Below are 12,019 nucleotides of genomic sequence, written 5' to 3'. Positions count from 1 at the left end.
CGATGCGGGGGAGCGGGCGGGGAGGGGCGGAGAAAAAAATGGCGCGGTAAAGAAGAGAAGTCGCCCGTAGACCTCGTCGGTGTCCAAGTAAGCCTTCTTGGCAGCGGTGCGCCCGAACTTCCGTCGTTTCGCACGTTCTCTTCCCGTAAGTGAAACGCGAAGCTGTCGATAAAAACCGGCGAACTTCGAAGCACACTTCGTCGAACTTTCGGGGAGGGCGAATATCGTGCGCCGATCCGCGCCGGCTCGCCGCTTCGGACGCAATAAAAATCGTCCGGTTAATAAACGTTCGAGCCGGCGTATGTAGCCGGCCGGAGCGTACGTGTGTATGCAGATTGGGAAAAACGGGCTTGAAATGGAGCGCGATAAAAATATATTAAATAAACAAGATAAGCAAACGATGAAATACAGCGAGCGATAAATAAACGCGCAATAAACGCGGAAATAAACCGACGCGCTGGCAGGCCGAGGGGATGGACGCAAGTGTAACTGACAGCGTGGAGAACGCGCGAGGGTCGACGGAGGGCCCGGGAACAGTATGAACGTCGCGTTCAAAAATTTACATGAGAAATGCGCAATTAAAAATGTGTTGAGTGGAAGCGTCGCGGCGCGGCGCGGCGGTGCGAGGGCGCCGCGGAAAAATTGCCGCGCGAACGAAACACGAATTAATGAACGGGAAGCTGTCTCAGGGACTTGTAAAGATATCAAATTCTAATGACCGCCGTCGCCATGCTGTTACAATTTTCCCGAGCTAGTTTTATTTCGCCGACAGGTCTGCGCTATTCCGCGGTCGATTTTTCTATGCACTCTCGTCGCAGCCCACGTAGATCGCGTCGATCAAATTTATAGCGCGTATTAATCCATTTTCAACGCCTCTTCCGCGGCAGTTTTAACTTTCGCGTCGCTTTCACGTCACATCGCAGTTATTTCTTGGCACCGTGGTATCGTTTTTGCAGAGCATCGGACGAAGCTTCGGGGAATTATGCAGCCGACGCGAGCATTTTCGATAAGACGTAAATACTGGAGATATGGATTAAAAAGCACCTAGATTCTGCAATGAAAAATCTGAGAGGACAATTATTTGAAATTAACGCTAGATTTACGGATTTTCATTCTTGATATTCCTTAATTTTATTATTATTATTTTATATTATATTATTTTTCATTATATTTATATTATATTTATATTTACATTATTTATATTATTTTTTACATTTATTCATATCGTAAAGCTACATTTATGAGTTATTTATTCAATTTATATGTTACTTACAGCAAATGTGGCATTCAAAATCAGAATGAATGTCTTGTTGTTACTTTTATAAACTAACATAAAACAGCCGTTTTTTGTGCTCGGAAAATCCAATGTTAACGAATGTAGAGAAATGCATGAGATGAAGGGAAGGATATGCGGTTTACTGAGAGAAATTTCGGAGCGAACGACCTGGATGAGGGATATAATTAGAAGAAGGAAAGAAAAGGAGAATGATTGAATTATACAGTAATTTCTCCCGGAAATGTCAAAGGGCAAAGCCGATTAGGATGGTCAAGCTTGCCCTTAGAGGGCAACCGAAGATGTTGAAACATGCATGAACATTTAGGTATATACCGCAATGTGCACATTACAATTTGTTCTTTCTCTTAAATCGCATTTCCTAAGTTAAAAAATTGCTCGTTTCAATGTAAAAGAAACTCGTTTCAATTTAAAATAACTTAGTCTATACTTGCGGTATAGATTTATAGACCTTCGAATCCTGTCATGTGACTCTGAATTGTTTTCGAATCGTCTCCGAATTGCCTTCGAATCGTGTCACGTGGCCTCTAAATTGCCTTCGAATTGCTTCCGAATTGCCTTCGAATTGCCTCCGCATTTCCTCCGAATTGCCTTCGAATTGCCTCGGAATTTCCTCCGAATTGCCTTCGAATTGCCTTCGAATCGTGTCACGTGGTCTCCGAATTGCCTTCGAATCGTGTCACGTGGCCTCTAAATTGCCTTCGAATCGTGTCAAGTAGCCTCCGAATTGCCTCCGAATCGTGGCAAAACATTAAAAATGAAAAAATCGAGTCATCTTTTTTACACTGCTTCGTTTATCGCCGCTGCCTTTTCTTTGCCAACCGCCCCGACATTTCATAAAAACGAGCCACGAGACTACAAGAATCGCGACATAGTATTCTCATCTCTTCCAACCTGCGAACATTTCTGAGTAAAATTACTGTACTAACTTCGTAAATCTCACAAATAAAAACAAAAATGTACATCACCTTCCATAAACTAAAAAGCAAGTGAAACAAACGTTTCACTATTACTAATACCGAAGAAACCAAGTTTGTCAACTCGATTTCGCTCGATTCTCGGCAGTCATGTTAGAAAAAACATATCAGACACACGATTAAACGGCCACACACATCTGATCAAGCGCGGTCTATCGCGGCGTATAAACATCTTAGAGGGAAACTTTTTAATCGAAAGTCGGACTGCTTACTTTAGGTAAGAGATTGATTCCATTAATATCAAGGGAACTCCAATTTGCGAAAGTGGAGAGGCGTCTCGCAGCTCGGGGGAAGTATTTTAAGTAAATATTTCCCGAAGAGCCGTTCGATGCGTCGATAATTTGCGAGTTAGAGACGCCGCGCCGCGCCGCGACGCTTGTGTCAACGGCGTCGCGAGTCGCAGTTACAACTGCTCCGGGTTTTTTACGACCCCGTCGATGACGAATCCCCCCTCCGTCGACGTTGTAATGAAAATTACGGGGACGCGGCCGTAAGTCAAGCGTTCCCTGCGCTTTCCTGACGGATCGCCGTGGATTTCGAACGTAGTCTCCCGAACGGCGTCCCGATGGATTGGCCCCGATTTTAGGTAGCTCGCCGGTGATTGGATCCGGAACGCGGCCGTGATCCGACAAAGTTTCGCCCGGGAATTCCTTACTTTAACAATTTCGGGGAGAAACGACACCGCGTCGCGTCGTTGCGATCGCGCTCCAGCGAGATTTATTATTGGCTCTCCGTTTGCTTTGCGACATAAAACGTGGAGCGCGGGACACGGCCGAGTAACCGAGACCCGAATCGATATATCTGGTTCGCCCGTTTCCGAAACTATGCTCCTGTCCGATCGAAAGGTAAAAATATCCCGGGAATATTGCATAGAGGGAGGGTGGGGGGCGAACAGGAAAATACACATCTGGGAATTTTGAAATTATATCGATGTTTATTTCGCTGAGAAGACATTTACGATATCGAACGGGAGTGCTTGCTCTGCTCGTTGTCGACGTGCACGGGCGAAAAGGGAATCAATTAATAACGCAAATTGGTTTCATTTTAAATGGCAATCATTTCAGCAACAACGATTTCTCCTCCAAGGCGTGTTACCGGCTATTTCAATCTTTCTCTCTCTCTCTCTCTCTCTCCCTCGATTTTTACCGTTGACGATGGCGAGCAACGCGCTCTGTAAATTCGCCGATCCGATTTAATAAACGTTGTCGTTTAAGTGTAGAATAATTATTTGATTGGTAATGTATATATCGCACGGAAATTGGATCGGCGCAGTCACGAGACGGCAGTAACGTCCGCGGAAGTAACGCAAATACGTATCGGAGTTATATTAAATCGTAATGAGGTCGCGCGGCACAGTTGACAGACTGCTTGTCTTTCCATCGGATCACCCGGACTCGGCTTCCCTCGACGCTTATTTTCCCAATTCCCGGTTTTCTTTGCTTAAGAAATTGTTGGCTGCCGGAAGATCGCGCGGTTTCCGAAAGTTTCGCCGCTTCAAGACGCGACGCGAATGTTTCGAATCCGGAGATACAAAAACGCGGCGAGCTCTGTCGAAATATTTTACGAACCGGAAGCATTCGGATACTGTGAAATTTTCCTAATTTCCCTTCGGCTTGTGAACAAAAGTGGAGCTTTTTAGCGGAAAATCAACGTACGAAAAAGATCATTCCATGGAGAAGGTCGCACGTTCAAATTTTTCATGTTTTATCGGGACGGACTTCAATTTTCCCGAAAATGCCAAATTCCGCGAATTTCGAAGTGAAATTCAATGTGAAATTCTATTTGAAATTCAATGTGAATTTCTCTGCGCCAGTCCCACGCCTGTGTAATTTATTGCTTCCAAACGATAGAGGACAATTTGGAAAGAGGAGATAAGATTATCTGAGCCTCGTATCGCATTTTTTTATTCGTTGAAAACCGGCGACAAAAATGAGCCGCGAGGCTCGAATAATCGTATCTCCTCTTCCTAAATTATTCATCTTTGTTCAAAAGCTGAGAGAAAGTTAGCAAAAATTCACTGCAATTGAATTTCTCGTTTCCAATACTTGCTTCCAGCAGAATTATTCGACGATTTTTTGTATCTCCGAATTTGAACGTTTCCATCTTATCTGGCAACGGAGAAACTCTTCTATATTCTGTAATAATAATCTACATACAATTAATCTAATAATTACCCTAATCGTAATTAATCCAACTGTATTCTGTAATCGTAGAAACCGAACGAGAAAAATTCTTGAACATTTCAGAACTTCGATTCGGATGTTCGGAATCTGTGAACGATCGGGAGCCGTGGAAAATGCGATCGTAAGATCGGGAAAAGCCTGCGAAACTGTTCCGAATAATTCAGCAGTTGAGGGACCAGTGTCCAGGGAAGCCGTAGAAAGAACGTTCGGAGGATCTGGAAGGCGGGCGGGAGGAGCAGGCACTTGAAAAAGGGCAGGAATTACCCATATCTAAGCGGTAATGAAACGTCGACGTTGGCGAAACCAGTGCCTTAATGGCGTGGGTCAGCAGTAACACCAATCTCGCACAACCAACTCCTATCTGAACCCGGAGGGCAAGTTCCTAAGTGGAAACACGCCACCGCTAAATTACCGCGTCCACCCCCCGAGACAACACACGAGACCCCGTGACGTTGCATACGGTCCGCCAAAAATATTCAACGACCATTGTACAAGTCCGCACCCTTAAAACTTTGCGGTCCGACGACGGGAGGACGGGATCGAGCTCCTCGTGTCGTCTCAGAAATTTTCCAGCCGGTCGAGAGAGAGAGAGAGAGAGAGAGATAGAGAGAGAAGGAGAGAGAGCGAGAGAAAGAGAGACAGAGAGAGGAAGAGAGAGAGGGGGGGAGCGGTTAAGTCGCAATCTATATGCAAATCCCCGAAATCTCGGTCTCTCGTTCGGCCAGAAACACCGTGATTACACAATTAAGACGATCGTCCGAGGGCGCTGGTTACAGGAGGGGGGCAGGGGGCTCCGTGACCAGGGGAAAGAATGGACGCCGAGAGAGGGAAACGATAAAGACCGCGGCCCCGAGTGAAATTTAGGGGTTACCAAGGGGGGGAAAGAACGCCGCTACGGTATAAGTCAAGACCATAAACGGTGAACGAGACTCTCCTGGAACCGGCGCAATTACTTCCGCCCTGCCCCCCACTCCTCGAGCGTTATTACATCGCCGTATATATGACTTATCGTTTTTCCAAACCTCGGCCGACCCCAGAGCTTACTCCAATCTAGTCCTCCACTCATCAAACCGCCGAACCACGATCCGCCTCTTATCTCGCTCTGTATTACCGAGTTTCGATCAGCGTTCGCTAACGTATTCTCCATCCACCACGAATCACCACCCGTGGCGAAATATCTGCCCGAACGCCTCAAATTCGTCGTTCGGAGTCGCAGGACCCGGCTCCTATCTTCTCCGCTCGTTGCCGTCAAATTTTCTTATTTATAATAACGGTCCGATCTAAGAATGATCCAATCTTGTCCCGCGATCCTGGTTTTGGCTCTCGAGCAGCGGCAACTGCGCGCGTGCAAGCAACGATCTTTTTAGTTCGAAACGCAGCTCGCTGCGATTGCCAATTAATTATCGTTCGACCCCCATCGTCGTATCGCCGGAGTGAAAAGTTAACGAAGTACAGTAATGTCTCCCTTACTGACGCTCAGATTGTCAACTAAAATGGGTAATTTTGGGAGAGGAGATACGATTATCCGAGCCTTGCGGCTCGTTTTTATAATTGTGGAGAATTTATAACTATAAAAATATTAGAGCAATGATATCAATACCAGTACTATAATACTAATAATATAGTAAGCGAGAATAATATAGTGAGATGTTATTTGTCATACAATTTGAATTATAAGGAATAATCTTGAGATTAACAAAAAAAAACTGTTCATTTTAGCGTTATTTTCAGTTCACTCAGTTTCATTTTTTCCGAAAATGAATTCTACTAGTCTCAGTAACTGGTCCAAAATTTTGCTATCGACCTAGGTGGACCGGTTACGGAGACTAGTGGGATCGATTTCTGAGGAGATCCCAAAAGTCCGGAAAATGAATTCTACTAGTCTCAGTAAAACTGGTCCCGCTAGGTCAACAGCAAAATTTTGGACCAGCTACTGAGGCTAGTAGAATTCATTTTCCGGATTTTTGGGATATGTCTGGAAATCCATCCCACTAGTCTCAGTAACTGGTCCACTTAGGTGGACAGCAAAATTTTGGACCAGTTACTGAGACTAGTAGAATTCATTTTCGGAAAAAATGATCACTTCTTTTCAGCGAAGTAATGATTACTGAATCTAAAAATAACGCTACAATGAAGAATTTATTATTAATTACGAAAATATCAATGCCTTTCGAGAATTCCGTAATATGACTCCACCAATATCAATAGTCGATATATGAATTGAAACAACTGTCACTTGCTTGTCACATATAATGACATTCATTTTTAGAACATTACATTACTCACTATAAAATGTTATATTTTATCATGTTTCTAAAATACCGCGGTATTTGTGGCGTCCGCAGTAAAACCTACGGTTACCCTAATATTTGTACCGTTTCGTGCTATTGTCTGTCCATTCTTGTCATAAATATACAAAATCACACAGCAGTCTAATCATTTATTTTACTGTATACTATATATTTTATACTTTATACTTTATATAATACTATTATTATATTATATTATTTATACTTTATACTATTTTTTACTTTATTGCGAAAGAGGCCGTTATTGAATGTCGCCACAAATATTCCATAAAACTATTTAATAAATCGTGCCATATTTAACTCATTCCCTATACATAAACATTTGAATACCGATCCCATTCGGAAATAAAATCACCACTTCTTCCTGAAATTAGCAAGTGCTTTCAGTTTATAATTGTTCACACCATTCTATTTTCCCGAGATAAACGCCCAAGTCATAGCTGTTCCTCTCGTCTGCCGGTGCTTCTCGAGAGCTATCGGTCCCAATGACGAATACAGCCACGAGGAACTCGGAAGCACGGCTCTACGAGCTCTGCAAGTAGAAATAGAGACACGGAGAAAGACTCTCTCGCGTCGTGGCAGATCGCTTGCCTTCGGAAAGTTTCCAGGCGGAAAAGTAGTCGGCGCTTCTCGCCGGCTACGAAGGAAGTCCCAGACGCGCTCCGTTCCCCCGAAACCCCAGCCAGGGTTTTCGCCGGGTCCCCGGCTACGGTGTTCCCGTTTGCTTTCGTTCTCGGTTAGTTACGCGGAAATTCGGCGCTGTTCCAGTCGACAATCGCGATTAAGAAGAACTCCGTGCATTAGCGGGGCAATTAACGTCCGCCGGTTTGGCTTGCCGATGGAGCCGGGCGAGGAGACGGGAAAGAGAGAGAGAGGAGAGAGGAGAGGAGAGTGTGTGCGTGTAGAGCGGCGTCGAAAGAGAAAGGAGCCTGGAGGAGGAGGATCGTCTCACGCTCGCGGCGGCGACGATAAAGGGATCATGCTCGAACGCGTCCCGATTTTGGATCCCCGGAGATCGGGGTTCTTTTGTGGTTCAACGGGACGTGAGACGCCGCGGCGGGAAACCACGCCGTGAAAATAATGCCTGATGCCGTTCAGATTGGTCTACTCGAGCCTCCCGTGGAGACTCGTTCACCGTCGAGCAGACGCCGCGCGAGCCAGAACGCCCTGAAATTTTCATCCGGCGAGACTGCGGCTTCGTCGGACGTTAAAACTTTCCGAGCCGGCGATACCAGTGCTCCTCGCTTCTTCGATCGTATGCCGGGCTTGTTCTACTTGTCCGATCAGTGGCTGGAGTTGTACTACTTGTTTCGGCGCAGAAGAGACTAATTATTTAAATAGCAGGTTTGCTTCCACTTTGCTTTCTCCATCGTTCGAGCTTTCGTAGGATATTTGTCTTGGACCGTGTACTGTAAATTCAGTATATTTATATAAATATAATTATATGTTATATTGTAATAATATACTTATATATTATATTATAATTATATAATAATTATATACTTATATATTATATTATAATTGTATAATTATATATTATATTATAGTTATATAATTATGTATTATATTATAATTATATACATCTATATTATATTGTAATTATATAATTATGTATCATATATCATAGTTATATACTTATATATTATATTATACTTGTATAATTATATATTATATTATGATTATATACATCTATATTATATTGTAATTATATAATTGTATGTTATATATTACAATTATACGATTATATATTATATTATGATTTTATATAATTAATAATTATATATACATATATCAGAATTTTGTAGAAATTTATATAAGTACAGTATATTTTTATAGTTGCCGATTGTCAATAATTATGAAAAGGTGCCGCAAAGCTCGAATAATCGTATCTCGTCCTCCCAAATTCTCCGTTTTTGTTTACAAACTTAGCGACAATTGAAGAGAATTTACTGTACTACTTGTCTGACCACGTACGTTCGTTATTCAACTACTTTGACAAGTGTTTCTCCACGCGTAACTCATGGGGCTACCCGAAGAGTTCAATATTAGTTTTGCTGTGACAAACCACACTCATTCTATTTGTCTGTCCCCCAATCCACTTGTCGTACAGACGATGATTAATCATTGCGTACAATGTGTCTGAACCAGTTTAGTCAATTTAGTCGAGATATCAAATACGGCTAATTAAAAGGCAAGCATGAACGATTCGGCGCGTAATAATTTCTAAGTAAATGAAAAAGACGATTTATGTTTATTGTGTGCCTGCATTTAGTTGATTACTTAAATATTGACGTCAAGAGAACAGAATTATATTTCCACTTAAAATAACGGAATAATAATAATTATACTTAACAGGTTCTTCCTAGAAATCTCTATCGCGTGCCAGACTCGTCAAAGTATAAAGAATAAAGGGGTTAATCATTTATTGTATGCATACCAGAAATTACTCAAAATTGTGAATAAGGGATTCTTCAGATCATTTGAAGTAACTTTTTCCTTAGCGCAAATGCGATCCGACTCTTCGTTTACGAGTTATTAACAAAAAACGCTGACCAATGAAGGGCGAGCTCGGCTGACGCTGCCAATGAGCGGAACTGGGCGTCGCCCGCCTGCTGGCTGGGCCGCCTCGCGCCAGTCGAGCTCGCCTCTTATTGGCCAGCGTTTTTCGTCAATAACTCGTAAACGGAGCCTCGGATTGCATTCGCGCAAACGAAAAAGTTGCTTCAAATGACCTCAGGAATCTCTCATTTCCCTATTTTGACATTTTAACATTTTAAACAGGTTGGACCACATAAGACCTATTCTACTCGGAGTTCTGCTCAACTAAACACAGTTGGTCTTCGATCATCCTTCTACAATTTCTATAAAAAATTCTCATTCATATTTTTACGAATCCCAAGACATCTCAGCATCAGAAAATAATCTCTAACATTGAAATCAGATCTCGTTGAAAGGACACGGTACAGGCAAGAGAGTTTAGTTCGTCGCCCGCCGCGTTGTCGACAATTTCACGGTCGTCGGCCGGGAACTGTCCCGATCCGAGATTTCTAATTTACAGGGCGAAGTTTATGATCGTTTGGCAGCGAGCCTCGCACAAAGCAACGGCCGGCTATTTGCACGGTAAATACATATAAGCCGGATCACAGAAGCTCTGACCTACAATAATCAATGCGGAACGCCAATGAAACGGGCTCGGCGATTATTCCCGGGCATTTGTCGAAACGAATTTACGTTAGCTTATTATAATGTTAATTCGCGCGATACGGCATGGGCAGCGGCGCGGCGTGGCGCTGCGGGGAACGGGGGGGATTCCCGTGCGCAGGGGTCGAAGGGGGATTTGCGGGCACGCGGGACCGAGCGCGATAAATTCCACGCTGTTCTGACGCGCCTTTGTGTCTGCCCCGGACAAATTGAATTTCGTGCGGCTCGTTTATACACCCTGGACCGGCTCTAATTGGCCTGTGCGCAAGGCACCCGGCGAAAACTTTTGCTCCGTACACCGTGTCGTGTCCTTCCTCGCTTTTCAATCCATTATACCATTCGACGGGGAACAGCTATAGCCGGCGTAACGAAACGCCGGGGACGCTCGACTTCCACTTTGGGGACTACGGTTTTTAAAGCGGAGCTTACGGAAATCGAGTTGCGTTACAGCCACTTCCGCCGGAGGCTTTGAGCCCTTCCTGTTTCAAGTTTTACGCGGCGAGCTGTCCTCGAGCTTGAAACGGACATCCCAGTCACACGCCAAAAATTTACAAAGTCAATTCCGACTGTTCCGCAGGCAATGGGTACTCTAATCGTATCATGCACGGTTAACAAGAACTGGGCGGAATTTGTTTAAATGTGCATGGGCTAGGAGCACAATGCACCGTGGGATATTCTGCTACCGAGGGAGTCATTTTAATCGACGTACGATTAAACGAAGGCCAAGAATCGTGGATCGACAGCCGAGGAATTATTTTAATTATTGGCTGTCGAGTCTGTTTTCAGGAGACCTGTTTTGGTAATACAAGATTTCTTATTTTTAAATAAATAACTAAGTGGTAACAAGTAATAGTAATAATAATAATAATAATAAAAATAGTAATGAGTAGAAAATAATAGTAAATAAAAAATAATAAATAGATCCTCTTTTTGTTGTCAGCAACGAATTTTTAACGGACGTAAAATTGTAATTTTAGTGAAAACAAAAACATATTCTCAAATTTCAAAATGTTTAGAATCTTTTGATGGATATATTATTTATACTTTCACGAAGGTATTTACACTGTTATAAAAATAAGATTAGAAAAGCAACTGAATTCTTAACTTTTGCAAGTATTTGATTTTTCTCATGCTTTTCGTTTATTATGAAGTAATATTTTATATCTTTATTGTATCTTTATTATAAGAAGTAAATATTATATAAATGAAAAACAATTGAATTCTTAACTCTTGCAAGTATTTGATTTTTCTCGTGCTTTTCGTTCATTATAAAGTAATAATCTATATCTTTATTACATCTTTATTTCAAGAAGTAACTATTAGTAATGAAATTGTTAATCTTACAAAATAAATCCGTCTTTTCGATCCAACATTTTAACAGCGACGCTTACTCCGTGTTCGACGAGTATACTCGTCGTCACTTTATTTTCGCGATGCATACAGAAGCGCGCTCTAAAAAACGCGAACCCGTTCACAGCTAACTTGAAAAGGATGCTCTACAAACTCGCGTTCGAACGAACCAGGAACCAAAAGAATGTCGAACTCCGTAGAGTCCTCTAAACCAGAAGAGTGTCAAAGAAAAAGTATCTTATACTCTTCGTTCCATTTTGGGAGCGAAGCTCCCGTCCGCGAAGCACTCGTCCATGAGCGGTAAAAAAACGAACGACGGGTGTCCTCAGATTGTCCTTAAGCCTGTGAACCGCGATCTCTCGGTCATTCGTCCTCTGGAACGCGTGAAACAAATTCCGGGGGCCGCGTGATGCCGTAAACCGAGTCCTCGGGAATCCGGGGACGAATCCGAGGGCGAATTCGGGGACGAATTCGCGGACGAATCCGGAACGAGGATGGATCTACGAGCCGGATCTCGAATAGACGGCGCAGTTTAGGCAGTGAGACGCGGCACGGCAAGAGAACAGACAAGCCCGCTATCTGGCAGAGGAGCGAACAGCCGAACAATAAGAGAAAAGAAGGAGCAACGGCTACGTGTTACCGAGACACCAGGGAGAAGACGCTGAATGGGCGGCGGTTTGCGCGGGGGAGGAACAGGGGTCCTCG

The sequence above is a fragment of the Megalopta genalis genome, chromosome 3 (genome assembly GCF_051020955.1).
Source record: "Megalopta genalis isolate 19385.01 chromosome 3, iyMegGena1_principal, whole genome shotgun sequence".
In the NCBI taxonomy this organism is placed as follows: domain Eukaryota; kingdom Metazoa; phylum Arthropoda; class Insecta; order Hymenoptera; family Halictidae; genus Megalopta; species Megalopta genalis.
Note: the sequence above shows the minus strand (reverse complement) of the source record.